The 16663-nt window shown below is 35.7% G+C and overlaps 1 long non-coding RNA gene across 1 annotated transcript; it reads left to right on the plus strand.

Annotated features, from left to right (window-relative positions):
• The first annotated feature begins 1933 nt into the window (after positions 1–1933).
• LOC110719194 lies at positions 1934–7827 on the plus strand. The gene is made up of 3 exons (XR_002511047.1): positions 1934–2370; positions 3399–3492; positions 7492–7827. It is a non-coding gene; the product is annotated as an uncharacterized LOC110719194 (long non-coding RNA).
• Positions 7828–16663: the final 8836 nt, after the last annotated feature.

The raw sequence follows: 16663 nt of genomic DNA on the forward strand, positions 1-16663 counted from the left end.
GACTAGCAAATCGGATGATGGTTGTCGAACAAAATTCTCACCAAGGATTTAATGAAGAACTCAATGCTCCTAAGTCACGGGCGAAATGGACCATTGAAGAATAAACACCAATAGGAATGACTTACAATGAAGCTTCTGACTATCTTCACGATCAAGGTCTCATTCACCACATTGGTCCCAGTCAAGACCCTCCGCCTGAAAAACGGTTTCCCAATTAGGATCCAAATTCTTATTGCCGATATCATAGAAGTCGTGGTCACACCACCGAAGTATGTCTCACCCTCAAAGATCGTGGTCAAGACCTCATTGATTCAAATATCATTCATGTTCCTCCGCGCGACAAGAAGGCCAAGATTAGTAATGATAACAACAGTGGTTGTAAAGGAAAGAAGAACGACTATCCTTTTTCTTCCAAAAACACCTACTTTAGTAACAGTGTTGGTTCTTTCGACCTTAATGAAATATTAGCCATGGATAATCGAGGATTTAGAAAGAAACTAAGAAAGGATTTCACCCCTATTGGAATTAGCTACGATCCATGCAAAGGGAGTCATTACTCCTATTGGACCCATTCAAGATCCCCACTTGAGAAGAGATTGCTTAGTTGGAACCCAAATGTACGCTGCAAGTACCATCAAGGTAGGGGTCATACTACTGAGAGCTGTTGGAAGCTAAAGGAAGCAATCCAATATTTGATCAACAATAACGGGTTTCCAATACCTCCAGTCGGCAAGAACACCAAGTGATGATAAGCCAAGGGACAAGAGGCAAGCTTCAACGACAAGATTTCATGATATTTTTTCGATTTTTTTTTATTTATTTTTTCCTTTCCCCAATAAGTCTAGCATAGGCACCTTTCTTCCCTTAGATTAATTTTGTAAGATCATTATTTCTTTTCCTTTAATAAAATGAGCATTAATTTCCTTGCATATGATCGTTGCATTGCATTGCATTAAAAAAAAATCCATGTCAAACTAAGCACAAAGTATACCAATGATTTGAGGCACCCCTTGTAGCCACATCATATCACCTTTCACCCTTCAAATATGCAATCCTTTGTTGGCAAACCACTTTGAGCCTCGTCTAACGATAGATCTTTCATTTTTCAACCCATATCTACCTAACCTTGGGATGGGATGGTGTGCAACTTATGCAATTTTCAATTTCATTAAAAGCTTGAGTGACTTCAAAAGATTAAAATAGAAAAAAGTAAAAAATAATAAAAATAAATAAAGTGCACAAAAGGGCAAGTGTTCCAATGTCTTTGATATGAACAAGTCTTAGATTGCGTTCCTTATCGAGTACTCGGTACCGTGCCTGAGAAACATGAATACCAAGTGAGTGATAGACCGCATGATCGGGATTTCCCACACTTATAAAAAAAATGCAAAAAAAAAAAGAGTTAAAAAAGAGTAGAAAGCCTCAAGCATAAAAATATAAAGATTCAAAAGCAAGATTCAAAAGGGTCTTAAGCCTTTTATCCCATTCTTCTTCAACCTTTAGCCTAACCACGCTACAAACCTTAAAAAGACCTTTTTGAGGTATACACACACTTGTGCGAGGTTCGGCTAGAGCTACGTTCGGCCTGATTCCTAACGGATACGTAGGCAACCTCACATCAAGGTGCATCCGTAATAAAATTGCATTCATATTCACATTCACACACTCACACCATGATCATATAAAGGGGTCTCCTATGCTCATTCCTTTTCACTTAGAGCTAGACTTGGAGGCACTAGTGGAAAAAATCTTATTTGTAACAAGCTATTCGTAACGGGCATATGATTTTCCGTTACAATTAAGTCATTCGTAACGGGCAAATTCAATGTCCGTTACAAAAAAGTTGTGACTTGGGCAGGAAAAAAGTTATTCGTAACGGACAGATTGGTGCCCGTTACGAATAAGTTGTTATTTGTAACAGGCATTATTCTGCCCGTTACGATTAACCAACTAATCGTAACCAACAAATATTGCCCGTTACAAATAGAAAAGTCAACAGAATTTTGACCTTGTTATTTGTAACTAACATGGGGTGTCCGTTACGAATAAGGTTTTAAAGTAAGCCCTAAATTTTTACTTTCCCCTTTCTCACTCCCTCTGTCAAAAAATTTCCTCTCTCTCTCCAATATTGAAGCAGCTCCCGCGCGCAAGGTCGTCGTCCTCACCTCCCTGAACTCCATTGAAGGAGCTCCAAGCTCAGTTCAACCTTTTGCTCCTCTCATTCTCACTCTTCTCCTCCATTGAAGCGCACTTTGAGTTCTCCATTATTGAAGCGCACTCTGAGTTCTCCATTGAAGGGATTTTAGAGTTCTCCATTGAAGCGCTCTCTGAGTTCTCCATTGAAGCGCACTCTGAGTTCTCCATTAAAGCGTACTCTTTCTCTCTCCTCCCCCAATTTCGTAACCCTTGTTTCAGTTTGCTTAATTGCAATTACTTAATTATAGGTTTTATTTTTTTCCCCAAATTAATTGATTGATTTTACTATGTTTCCATTTGTTTTGGGTTTTAATATGTTTTAGTTTAAAAGCCTTTGAATTTTGAGCTAAGTATAAATTTCCATTAGAGGAAATCTAAACTATATTTTGATTTTGAGTTAATAAGGAAACAAGCTATAGAACTTCCCAGAATAGTAGAATATCTCAATGCTGAAAACTTGGCACTAAACTCAGAAATCAATCAGCTGGTGGAGAAGTTCAGAAACTCCGTTTTGTAAATGCTGCATTTACAGAATAATCAAATTACATCAACTCATCTTCACCCCTTAATCTTATCCTGCAATACTTCTCCCTGCACTAGGAACTTCTACGTGCATTATTTTTGACTGTTTGGTGGATTGTCTAAAGTGAGGTTGAAATGTACTGGTTTTTTTTTAGTGCAACTATGAATTTTAGTTACTGGTGAGCTACAAACAGACCAGAGTGGCCTGTTCTTCTGTAACTCTGTATAGTTCTAATAGGTTTGCTTCAAAAAGATTAGAATTTATACTTGTTATATGGAGTAAAAGATCACTAATTTTGTTAATTTATTTGTTATACATTCTGTCATGAGAAATTCAGCATGCTCATTATTTTGTTAAATACAATGTAATATTTTCTCTCCCCCACCTTTCCTTATGATTTTGCAGAATTTATCAATGGGTTAATAACTTGATGCCTAATCGGATAGTACTTTGCTTTTTGTTGGTTGAAATTCTTTTGGAATTTTTAAGGGACTGCTGGTTGAATAGATATTCCAGGTCAATTTATTAAGAAGAAGAGAAACAAAGGGAGCCAAATTCAGTATTAGTCTTAATACAGTGATATTCCTGGCCATTTGTTTGGAAATGGAAACTTACTTCTATTTAATTTGATTTTTTTATTTTGCTGGGAAATGGGAGTGACTTGAATCTGATGTTTCAGGAGCAGCTCGGTCCTTAGCTCCCTCAACTCCATTAAAGCAGCTACGTCCTCATTTCAAGATGGTGATTTGATGCGGCTTAAATCTGACAATTTGGTATGAGTAATTAATTGTTTTGTAGCTTTTTTTTTTGTTTAATTAGTACATTGCATTGAGAGTTTCTTTCTTATGATTTTTGTTTAATTTTCTTCCAATTTTCTGCCAATTCAAATGTGTTAATATTTATTATGCATTATATTTTCATATGCCTAGATACCCGTTCAAGATTTACTCATTAGGAGTAAATCTTGAATAGTCCCCGTTTGGGACTGTTCTTGAAATTTTATTCTCACTTAGGATGTAAATGGTTGCTTGTTTTTCGGAAGTAAAGGTAATTTTGTGTTAGCATTCCCTAATGTGTTCTCGGGGTACATATGTAATTAAAAAATTAATTACATCGTGTACTTTGAGAACCATAGGGAAATGCTGCCGAAATTTCCTTAGGGCCGAAAAATGGTCAACCATTTGCTAGTGAGAATACACTTCCAAGGATGTGTTAGGTTGGAGCGATAAGGACCTTTGGAATCATGCATTTGGAATGTGTTGATATGTGATGTTGAATATAATTTGTTTCTTAGGTTTTAATCATACATTTTTAGAAATGGACCGTCGTTGGAAGTATAGTGGTTCTCAAACCACACCTGAATACTTAGCCGGGGTCAACGAGTTCTGTAGAATCGCAGTGCAACACCAATGGAGTACACTCGTTGAACAAAGGCTAACCAAAGCAAGACCTATTTTCTGCCCTTGTCATGATTGTAACAATGTGAAGAGGTGGGAAGACATTAAGAAAATAGAGGACCATTTGATTATTCGTGGGTTTATGCCAGACTACAGTATTTGGTATTGGCATGGTGAAAAATTTCCTCCCGCGGATAATTCTTCTATTAACGACAATGAAGCTGATGAGAGAGAGTCGAATGGTTTTGATGATAATGAAGTGGGTTTTAATGATGATGTTGAGGAAGACAGGATAGAAGAGATGATAGACGGGTTAGGCGATCATGTTAATGAAGATTCTCATATATATGAGAATGTGTCGAAAGCAGCTGAGACACCGTTGTATCCTGGTTGTTCTAAGTATTCCAAGCTTTTTGGTATTTTAATTTTATATAACTTGAAAGCGAAGAGCGGGTGGACCAACACTAGTTTCACTTTGTTGTTGGAAACCCTCTCTGATATGTTTCCAGAAGGAAATGACATTCCTAAGTCGACTTACTATGCGAAGAAGTTGATGTGTCCATTGGGTTTAGAGTACACCAAGATCCATGCATGTCTAAATGATTGTGTGCTATATCGAAAGGAGAATGCAAAATTGGATGCTTTCCCAAAGTGTGGTGTGTCACGATACAAGCGAGAGGGCTTAAATAATGATCCCTCAAAGTGGCCACCAGCTAAGGTAGTATGGTATCTTCATATAATACCAAGGTTGAAGCTCCTGCTCTCAGTTAGAGATGAAGCAAAGAAGTTGGTTTGGCATGAAAATGAGAGGAAGAAGGATGGGTTGATCAGACACCCAGCTGATTCGTTGCATTGGAAACACATTGACAAGACAATTCCAGAATTCGGGAAGAAGCCGAGGAACATAAAACTGACATTAAGTACGGATGGGATGAATCCATTTAGCACTCTTAGTAGTCAACATAGTACATGGCCTGTTCTTCTGTCAATATACAACCTACCTCCTTGGTTGTGCATGAAGCGCAAGTACATCATGTTATCACTTCTAATCCCAGGTCCTAAACAACCTGGCCATGAGATAGATGTTTATTTGGAGCCCCTTATTCACGATTTGAAACTTTTGTGGGATGAAGGTGTTGTGACATTTGATGCTCTTTCGGGTACAAATTTTAGATTAAGAGCCATGGTGTTTTGTAGTATAAATGACTTTCCTGCATATGGAAATTTGTCAGGGTACAAAGTCAGAGGACAAAAACCATGCCCTATTTGTAAGGATGACATGCAAATTACACACTTGAAGCATTGGGGGAAGAATGTGTACATGCATACCAGACTATCACTTCGTCGAAATCACCCATACAGGAAGATGAGACAACAATTCAACGGGCATGTTGAGAAGGGAGTGAGTCGTGAGCCATTGACAGGAATTGAAGTGTATAAGAAAATTAAAAATGTTAAGACAATCTTCGGTAAGATGCACAGAGAGATATCGAAGAAGGGTGTGTTGTGGAAAAAAGTGTCTAAGTTGTGGGATCTGCCTTATTAGAAGCACTTGTTGGTTCGACATTGTCTTGATGTTATGCACATTGAAAAAAATGTTTGTGAGGAACTAATTGGGACTTTGTTGAATATCAAAGGGAAGACAAAGGATGGTTATAAGATGCGTAGAGACATGAAGGAAGCCAAAATTCGACCAAAGTTATGGCTTGAGGATAATGAAGCAACGAAAAAAGCATTTTTGCCCCATGCGTGTTATATATTGTCTAGAGAAGAAAAAAGGATCTTTTGTGAGTGTTTGAAAGGAATCAAGGTGCCAACAGGGTATTCGTCGAACATAAGGCGTTTTGTTTCTACTACTGATAAGAAAGTTGTTGGTATGAAGTCCCATGATTGTCATGTGATGATGCAAGTGTTCATGCCAATTGCATTCCGAGGCCTTTTTCCAAAACATGTTAGGCATGCTATTGTGAAGCTTTGCTTGTTTTTCAATGCAATTTGCAGTAAGATGATAGATCCAAAAACACTCGACGATATGGAATATGATATTGTTGAAACATTATGCAAATTCGAGATGTATTTTCCTCCTTCCTTTTTTGACATAATGACTCACCTTGTTATGCACTTGCCTCGTGAGATAAAGGAGTGTGGTCCTGTATTTATGCGTTGGATGTACCCTTATGAGAGGCAAATGGGTACTTTGGAAGATAAGGCAAAGAACAGAGCAAATCCTGATGGGAGCATCGTGAAAGGGTTCATAGCAGAGGAAGCAGGGAACTATTGTTCAGTGTTTTTAGCTAAGGCGAAAGAAATTGGGATTCCTACTTCTCGTCACGAGGGAAGACTTCAAGGAAAGGGTAAAGTTGGTCGGAAATTGGTTAAACCTCCACTTGATCGATATAAGAAAGCCCACCGATTTGTGCTACAAAACCTATCTGCAGTTCATCCATATATTGAAAAACATCTTCATGAGTTGAAAATTCACAATCCCAGGATCACCTCCTATACGTTGATGCAGGAACATAATCGCCACTTTTTTGAGTGGTTTGAAGGACAAGTTAAGCTTGAATTGAGTAGAGATGAGAATGTTTCTGAAACGATCAAGTGGCTTTCACGAGGTCCACAACCACTTGTGTATACTTATGAGGGTTACGATATCAATGGATTTACTTTTGCCACTTGTCGTCAATATGAAAAAGTGTGCAACAAAATAGTGGTGTTGTCGTGGTTGCATCTTCTACTGAATACTCAAGTTCTAGGGATACAAGGCCAGTTGAAGCTACACTGGCATATTACGGTGTCATTCAAGAAATCTGGGAGTTGGATTATGTTGATTTCACAATTCCTTTATTTCGTTGCACATGGGCTGATAACCGTCGTGGTATGAAAACCGATGAGTTATTTGGATTCACCTTGGTTGACTCTAGTCGTTATACTGATGGTGAAGAGACTTTTGTATTAGCCTCACAATCGAAACAAGTATTCTACATCAAGGATAATATAGATCCGCAATGGCGTGTTTTAGTTGAAGGCAAGAGAAAAATTGTGGGTGTGAAAGATGTTGTGGATGAAGAAGAGTATGACCAATTTGATGACATCCCGCCTATAATGATGGGAGTGCAACCTCTACAAGAAGGGGAAGATATTGTTGATGATGTAGAGTATGATCGTGAGGAAGGGTTAGTGGTTCCTATAACTACAACTAAGGTTTGTGTTATTGTATTCCTTTAACAATAGTATTTTTTTGCAATTGATATTGAATTTATTAAATTGGTATATATCTAAATCATTAATTTCTTTATTATATAGTATTTACATTAATATGATTTTATTGTTATGATTTTGATTCTATTCTTGTTAATTTCATTCTTTGTGTAGGTGTAGGCATACTACAATGGAAGAAAACAGAGATGATCATGATGGACAGGAACAATCTGGTGACATGGATGCCTCCACTTCCCAAGTAAAATCTTCTACAAAAAAGGGACGAGGCCCGTCTAGATCAGTCCAAACAACTACACCCATGTTCCTCGAATTTGATGAGTTTGACATGCCTATTGGAAAGTGGAAATCTGCTTATGGGAAGCAAATTGGTAATTGTGCTCAAAGAGTTAACATTAATGTGAAGGGATATTCGAAGTATGATAAAGTTCAAAAGCAAAACTTGTGGGAGGAGAGTAAGGTAATTACGATATAAATATGGTTTATTGCTCTAAATTATATATAACTACATGCTGTCGAAATTAAATAAAATGAAAATTTAATTTAATAATTATTTGTAACGGGCAACAGAATTGTCAGTTACAAATAACCAGTTATTCGTAACGGGCATTTTTGTTGCCCGTTACAAATACGTGTTAAATTATATACAATAAAACTTTATTCGTAATGGACATTAAAGATGTCAGTTACGAATAAGGACTTTTTTAATACAAAAAAGGATTTATTCGTAACTGACATTTAATATGTCCGTTACGAATAAGGGGTTATTCGTAACGGACATTTGAAATGTTAGTTACGAATAATGAGTTATTCGTAACGGACATTTGAAATGTCAGTTACGAATAATGAGTTATTCGTAACGGACATTTTTAAATGTCCGTTACGAATAACTCATTATTGGTAACGGGCAGTGCCCGTTACGAATAACAATGGCCATCCGTAACGGCCGCATACGTAACGGACGCTGCCCGTTACGGATGTCCCTTTTTGCCCGTTACGGATGATGTTTTTTCCAGTAGTGAGGCTTGATCCTTACATCATTAGCTTACTTAGCCTAAGAGTCCCCATCATTTGACTCTTCTTGAAATAATCTTTTTCCACACACTTAGCCCTTGCGGCCTAACTTTAGTATCATTTTCCCACACCGCAAAAATACATAACCAAATATACTTCTCTTAGGAACCCTTTGTTATGGAATCTTAACACTACGCTGAAGCATGCCTTGTCATATCAACATCACTCATCCATTGCATCACAAAGTATGAAGTGCTTAGCCTCCATGCCTAAGTTACCCAAATGCTTTCATCATTGAGTCAACAATTGAGATAGCCTAGGATGGGTTAATCCTTGCACCTTGAGAGATAGTATCAAATGACATTTGACTAAGCCCATTCAACATGCACCTTCAAAAACTTCACTTCTTTCTTTTTTCGCGTCTTTCTTTTTCGGGAGAAAGTCGGTACCCTCCACAAAAATGACGAAAGTTTTTTGCCTTTTTTTTTTTTTGCATTTTCGAGTCGCACGATCACAATACAATGCACTCACGGGTCATAAGTCACACGTGTCATTTCACTTCGAGTCGAGTCAACCTCGAGTCAATCACAGCGAGTCAAGTTTATACCTTGAGTCGTGTCAAGTCAATGAGTCAAGCGACATTAAACCTTAGGTCAACCCTAAAATAATTAAAGAGATTAGCAAAGTCCTATAGTCAAAGATAAATACAGGTGCATCCCAGAAGCAGCAAGAGCTGAATAGGGAAGAACCGACTCCAGTGCCAAACGACAACATCTAGCGTCTGGCAACAGATTTCAGCGCCTAACGCTAGATCCAAGCGTCTGGAGACATAGCCAAATCACGGCGCCAGAGGCATTGTAGCGGCGACAGAGCTCAACCGCTCAAAGCAGTTCTTTCAACCTCTTTCAGCAATTTCTGGTTCCTTGGTACGCCAGTTAGCCCCTATAAGCAATTTGACATGATTAAATAGTCGGCTTGATTACAATCGCAATAAGTGACCGACTTGACGAAATATCGTCTCACTTAGCTTAAAGCTCCTAAACATTGGCTCATCGCAAGATACCGACATACTGGCTCAAAAAAAGCAGAGGCACCGAAATAATGGTTCACAAGAAGAAAAAGTGCCGACATACTGGCATAGCGGAAGCAAAGTTCAAGCGAGCTTTAAAGATCAACAAGCGTTGGTCTTTAGAAGTTTTCTTCGGAATATTATCGCAACAAACATTCAAGTATCAAAGCTCTATTGTTCAGAGACGCGTGGACAATCCTTTTAAGCACTTTTGTTCAGAGACGCGTGGACATATCATCAAATCTCTTTTGTTCAGAGACGCGTGGACATATCATCGAAGCTCTTTTGTTTAGAGACGCGTGGACATATCATCAAAGCTCTTTTGCTCAGAGACGCGTGGGCATATCCTTTCAAGCTCTTTTGTTCAGAGACGCGTGGACATATCATCAAAGCTCTTTTGTTTAGAGACGCGTGGACATACCATCGAAGCTCTTTAGTTCAGAGACGCGTGGACATATCAAAAAGCTCCATTGTTCAGAGACGCGTGAACATATCCAAAAACGCTCTATTGTTCAGAGACGCGTGAACATATCCAAAAAAGCTCTTTTATTTAGAGACGAGTGAACATCAAAATAGCAAGATGGCCTTCCATAGAATGTGGAAGGTTGTCACAACAACAATAGCAACAAATTGGTTACCCTCAGAGACGTGTGCTCGACGGTGCAAGATACACGGTTCTTAACTCTCTTATCTGTTTTAACTAACGCTGGTTTGCAGGCATTGACGTTACAAGAATGATTTAGGATCGTAAAACGTTCTGAATAATTCACCGTCCATATCGATACTTTGCCTTTTGTTTTCGAAACTTGCGTTTCTCCAAACTCAGTCAAAGTGGGGGCTTCTGTAGACACCCATTTGTTTCTCCCCAAAACCAAACCCATTGATGAATACCTTTCATTTCATTTGATTATCGAACAAAGCGAAAGTGTGAAAAGTCTAGTGATGAAGATGTTTTTATTAAAATATCTCTTCTTTCTGTTTTTAAAAATATTTCTTTTCTTACCTTATTTATGAAAAACGTGCATTTCAATTTAGTTGGCCTATAATAAGGTTCCAATAGTGTTTTTGGATGGGGTTTGAAAAGACCTTTCCAACGATACATTATAAGCCCAATTCCGATGAATAATGAGGAAGTTATGGCCAAAATACTAAACTGGGCCCGATTTGGTTTTTATATGCGGCCCAATGATCTAGAGGATGACCTATTATTAATTATCATTCCTAAAGCTATTAGGATTGATTATAGTTTTATAGAATATTCTAGAAGGTTCTTTTAAATCCTAATGGAGTTAGGATTGATAATTATGTTTTAAAGAGTTTGAAATTGAATAAAACTACTCCTTTTTAGAATCCTTGTTTTGTAAAAAGTGGAATATATTCAGATTTTTTTTTCTTGCCTCATAATATTTATCCAAATTTTATATGGTTGGATAGATATTGAAATTATCTTTTCAATTATATATTATAATATTAATTCCGAGCTATAACAAAAAAGATATGAATAAGATACAAAACTCTATCCAAAACTGACACCCTTCCACTATTTCGGACATATATTTTTATATACAAAAGAGTTTAATCTGATTTTAATTGGATTGGAACATAGACTTCAAGATCTTTCAAACGACATATTATATGTCTTATTTGGACTTCTGGATCAAAAGATATGATAAAAACAAAAACGCATGGCGCTAACCTTCAGCGTCTGGCGCTAATGTCCAGCGTCTGGCGCTAATCGAGTTTTATTCTCGTTGAAACTCTGATTCATTTTTTTATCCATCTGACTGATTTTCTCTAAAAATAGCCTCTTAAAATTCTGTTTTCAATCATCAATTTTCATCAATCATCATCAATTCTCATAAAGAATTTCTTGATTCTCTCTCTTTCTAGCCTAGCCTTTTGCAAACACAATTCCTCATACATTAGCACTAGACACACCTAGCATTGTTCGAAGTTGCCTTCGCCCTAGACGTGAAAGGTTTTTAATTTATGAGGGTTTGGTACCAAATCTCTCTTTCAATTATTATTTAATTTGATTGTTTTGATTATTATTTTCCTTGAAGTTACTAACGTGTGTATTTTGTTATTAGAAAGAGATACGAGGCATCCAAGTAAGTGCTATAATTGATTTATTGATATTTTGATATATAAATCATGTCTAGGTTATTATTATGGTTCCTATTGTCATGTTAGGGCGTTTTGATCTTCTTAGTATCATGTTTAGGGTAACAACTATAATTTCTAATATCAAATATGATAATTATGATTCCTGCAATGTTTTCTATGTTCTTTCCTAATATTCATGCCAGTATCATGTTAAGGCTAAATATATGATTTTTAATGTTTAGTGACATGCTAGGACTTGTTATTAATCTTGTTAGTATCATGTCTAGGAACTTGCTATTATTTTGCTTTAACATGATGATGATGATTATTATTGATTATAATAATTATTATTATTTTTATTATAATTGTCATGATTATTATTATGTTGCTTGATTATATTTATTGTTATTGCTTGATCACGCCTTTTATGCATGTGTAAAGGGAATTGGTACTTGTAATTACGCTTAATAAGATAATTAATAATCTTGTTAGGGTTAATTTTATTATAATTCAAGTGATCGCCAACAATAGTTTTGTTTGTGCGTTAATATTCAACCAACATAGATAAACAGGTTTAGGGTTAATCCTATTGATTGTATGTTAGTCAGAAAGCGCATATGAATACGATCAAAATAAAGTAGACGCCTATTATTAGGGCAGGTTTAATCTCTTTTAGGTTGGATTTGTACCTTCATCCCCGAACTACCAGTCATGGTTCCAGACCTATTTAGAGTTGACGATATCCTAGATCTTTAAGAGGTGTAACCTTCACCTCGTGAACGGTTTACAAGTTCCTAAAACTTGTTGGCGACTCTTTTGCTCTATCTTCCTTCCCTTTGGACGCCACCATACTTTAGTGTATGATCACATTGGGGTTCAAGTTTGGGATAATTCTTGAAATATTCCCTACAATAATAATAATAGCAAGATCCTAAACATGATACTAATAAGATTAATAACAAACCCTAGCATGTCATTAAACAATAAAAATCAAAGCTTTAGCCCTAACGTGATACTAACATGAATATTAGGAAAGAAATTAGGAAGCATCACAGGAATCATAATTGGTATAAGCAAATCACCCTAAATATGATAATACGAAGCAATAAAACATCATAACATGATACTAGGAATCAAAAATAACTACCTAAACATGATTTCTGTATCAAAATATCAATTAAACAATTAAAGCACTTACTTGGATGCCTCGTACCTCTTTCTAATAACAAAATACACACGTTAGTAACTTCAAGGAAAATATAAAATTAAACAATTAAATTAAATAATTGAAATAGAGATTTGAGACCAAACCCTAAGAAATCAAACCTTTCACGTCTAGGGCAAATGAACTTCGAATTCCGCTAGGTGTGTCTAGATCTTGTGAATGCGGAATTGTGTTTGTGAAAGGGTGGTTTAGAAAGAGAGAGAGAGAATATCAAGAAATTCTTGATGAGAGTTGGTAATTTAAACAGAGATTTAAGGAGGCTATTTATAATGAAAACAGTCTGGAATATGATTAAAAAGAATCAGAGTTCGAGAAGAATAAAACACGACGCTGTCGCCGCACAAGCCTCTGTCGCTCGTATCGCCTGTCGCCTGTCGCCAGGCGACAACATGTGGTGCGGCGCTGCAGGAAACTTTTTCACACGTTTTCATATTTTGATAAAATTAAACGTACGAGGGGTAAAACTGTAATTTCATTTAAAACACTTCTTTTATTCTAAGTAAAACTCATAAAACTCAATTATCAATGCTAATCAAATTAGGATTCAAATGAACCTTCTAGAAGACTATAATCAATCGTAATTGAATTAGGAATGATAAATCACAATAGCCCTCCTCTAGATCATTGGGCCGCATATTAAGATCAAACCGGGCCCAATTCAGTAATTTGGCCATAACTTCCTCATTATTCATTGGAATTGGGCTTATAATATATTGTTGGAAAGCTCTTTTTGAGCCCAATCCAACTACACTGTCATTGGACCCTTGCAATGGACCAAACTAAACTGGATTGGCTATTTTCATAAAATATGTTTTCGAAAATAGAGAGAAAGAAGAGAATTAAAACCAACCGCAACACTAGACTTTGCACACTTTCACTTCATTCGATTATGATTCGACGTGAAAGGTATTCATCACCAGGTTTGGTTATGGGGGAGACAAAAATGGGTGTCTACAATATGACATCATTTTTAACCTTAAATCTAATTTATATTTAGTGTAGTAAGAAAAAACCATTGATAAATGAGTAACCTGGAATTTAGATGACGTAAATTAAACACTACTTCAGTTTTTATTTTTTTTTGCAATTAAAAAGGAATTTTATTAATTACCAAGAGAAACAAAGACAAAACTTCTCAGCTCAGGCTATATATAGAAACCTATATAGAAACCTGCCAAGAAAGAACAGGCTACAAACCAAAATGAGCTATACTGTAATCCTATCAAAAAAGACCTGTGATCAACTGAACACCTATTAGCAACCATGAAGCAAATGTCTCTAAAGGTAGTAGCAACACTTCTTCCATACTGGTTAAAAATAACCTCGTTTCTTTGAATCCAAATAGCATAAATGCACACAACAAAGAACATCAAATAGACTTTATGCTTATAAGTGCATCTCTTGTTGTATCTCATAGCACACAGTTGTTCGCAGCAGAAGCTAGTAGGCTTTCTATGAATCTGCAGGAGTTGAAGAATCTTGTCTTAAGTCTGAGCAGAAAAATGGCTTTGGATAAATACTACGTCTGTTTCTTATTATTTGCAACAAAGGTAGGGGAATCATTTGTGAGATATAAAAGGTCCTTTGCTGCAAATGATAAGAAACAAAAATAGTATTTTGCTGATTCGTTATAAACTACATTTTTTTTGGCGAATAAAAGTGATTATTAGATTACAAATAATAGGATTAAAATGATAAAGATAACATTTAGGGCGGTAAGTAACGTTATAACTAGGCAAAGTCATCGAAATATGGCTCGATGTAATAATTGACAAATTTTAGTTTCCATATTATACAATTTCTATGTTTTTTTTTAAACAAAAAAATGAAGAGATCGGATGATTTATACAAGCTTATGATAGGAAAATATCAGTTTATAAGATGATTCCGTGATCCACTGCTGAACTTCTTCCAATCCCAAGATCTTAAACTACTATTTGAACCTCGAACACTTCGATAGTAATACTTTTAATAAGTATATTCCTCCCTTCGTTTATAAACAAAGTATCAGCACAAATTTTTAGGAAATATATAGAGGACTTGTTCACTTCAACTTAATTTGAACTTTTTAGGCTTATAGTTAAACTCAATTTTCAAAATTTAAGATCATTTTTTGTGATGGAATTTGAATAGAATTTTCAGCCTATACGAAATGGATTTATCAACCCTAACCAAGGACAATAACTAGATTGATTTGTTTTTACTTCCCTAGTGAACTAGGTTTCTCTCCTAAAAAGTCTCAATTCACAAAGGAATAAATTTCAATCCTAAACTCAACTCTGAATTTTATTAGTGAAAATAACAGTATTTATACCCGCTTATCACCCCATGCCTAATAAGAGAATAAAAGATAAAAATAATATTAGAAATAAAAAAATTATCTTAATTATATCTTTGGAGATGATAATATAAAAACTCCTAATTTAATCCTAGCTAAACACTAATTATATTAAACATGTGTAAGTTTCTAATTGACGCCACTCTATCTCATGGACAATAGAAGATTGAAGCGAAGTTAAATTAAAGAAAGCAATCAAATTAAATTTCGATCATGATATCTTTGATCTGCATCATACTTCCCCTCTTAAAACAAGCTTGCCTCAAGTTTTTTCTTCAAAGAAAAGTACCAAATCGGAAGAATTAAGTGTAGCACAAACTCCATTCAATTCCTTAGAGGAATTCAAAGAACATTAAATGTTTCATCGCCAACTCTCTTAATAATGTAAAAAAAAGGTCCTTCAAGCATTGGTTCGCCACTCTTGTGATCAATATGGAACCATTGATTGCCTAAGGACAACCACACTTTAAACCTTTCTTGCAAATTAGTCCCTTTGCGCATTTGAAGCAGTTTTTCCCTTCGTTCAATAATCTAATTATATGAAATGAGCTAAAACACACATGAGCAATGCCTTCCTCTTCTTCCTTAGCAAAGATGGACATTTAAGGGGTAAAGGATGTAAGGGTAAACGTCTGTCACCAACAAGAATCGAATAAGCATTAGTTTTTCCATTATGAACAATGTGCGATCACTTTGCCGTACAAAGGTGCCCAAGGATCGAATAAACATTAGTTTTTCCATTATGAACAATGTGCGATCACTTTTCCATACAAGGGTGTCTAAGAAGCAAAAATTATGTAGTTGTGTCATTGGTACAACATTACACCAAATCTGACAACATTATCATTGTTAAACTAATAGACATATAATAGTTAGTCCAAGAGCAGCTATCAATTACTTCCTCTGTTCTATTAATATTGCAACAAGGATGAAATTACGCATCCCAAAGCACATTTTATATTCTAAATATCTATAATTGTGTAGGAGTAAAAATTATAAAAAGATGATATTGTGAAAGTATTTTATGAGACGAACGCAACAAGATCTCATATGACTATATTTTACTTAATGTATAAATTATATTATATGGTCAAACAAGAGTGATAAATAGTGCCAAATGTCCATTGTTGCAATATTAATAGAACGGAGCTGAGGAAGTATAAAAGAGAAAACTTTACCACTAATTAGGCATGAACTTAAAATAGAAACTATTCCACATATTACTCATCATGCAGCTTGGACAACAATGATCTCCTTATAATCAAACTTTTTAGATCATATTCTGCATAGCAAACTTGTTGATTTTCCCAAAAATCCGAACTAGATATATCTTACAATAGTGCTTCTAGTGCTAGTGAATCATAATAGGTAGGTTCATCACCAAATTTACCAAGCTAAGAGCTATAATACTCCTTCCTTGAAATCATAGTTGTGTTGTAAAATCTCAAGCCATATTGTTTAATCCTTGCAACTTAAAACAAATTGTTTTATGTGTATTTTGAGTGCTATAATTTGCAACAATAGTGAACTTAGACTTTAAAGCAGCCATTAATTTTTGTTAGAGGATTGCTTACAT

This window comes from Chenopodium quinoa, unplaced genomic scaffold (assembly GCF_001683475.1).
Source record: "Chenopodium quinoa cultivar QQ74 unplaced genomic scaffold, ASM168347v1, whole genome shotgun sequence".
Lineage (NCBI taxonomy): Eukaryota > Viridiplantae > Streptophyta > Magnoliopsida > Caryophyllales > Amaranthaceae > Chenopodium > Chenopodium quinoa.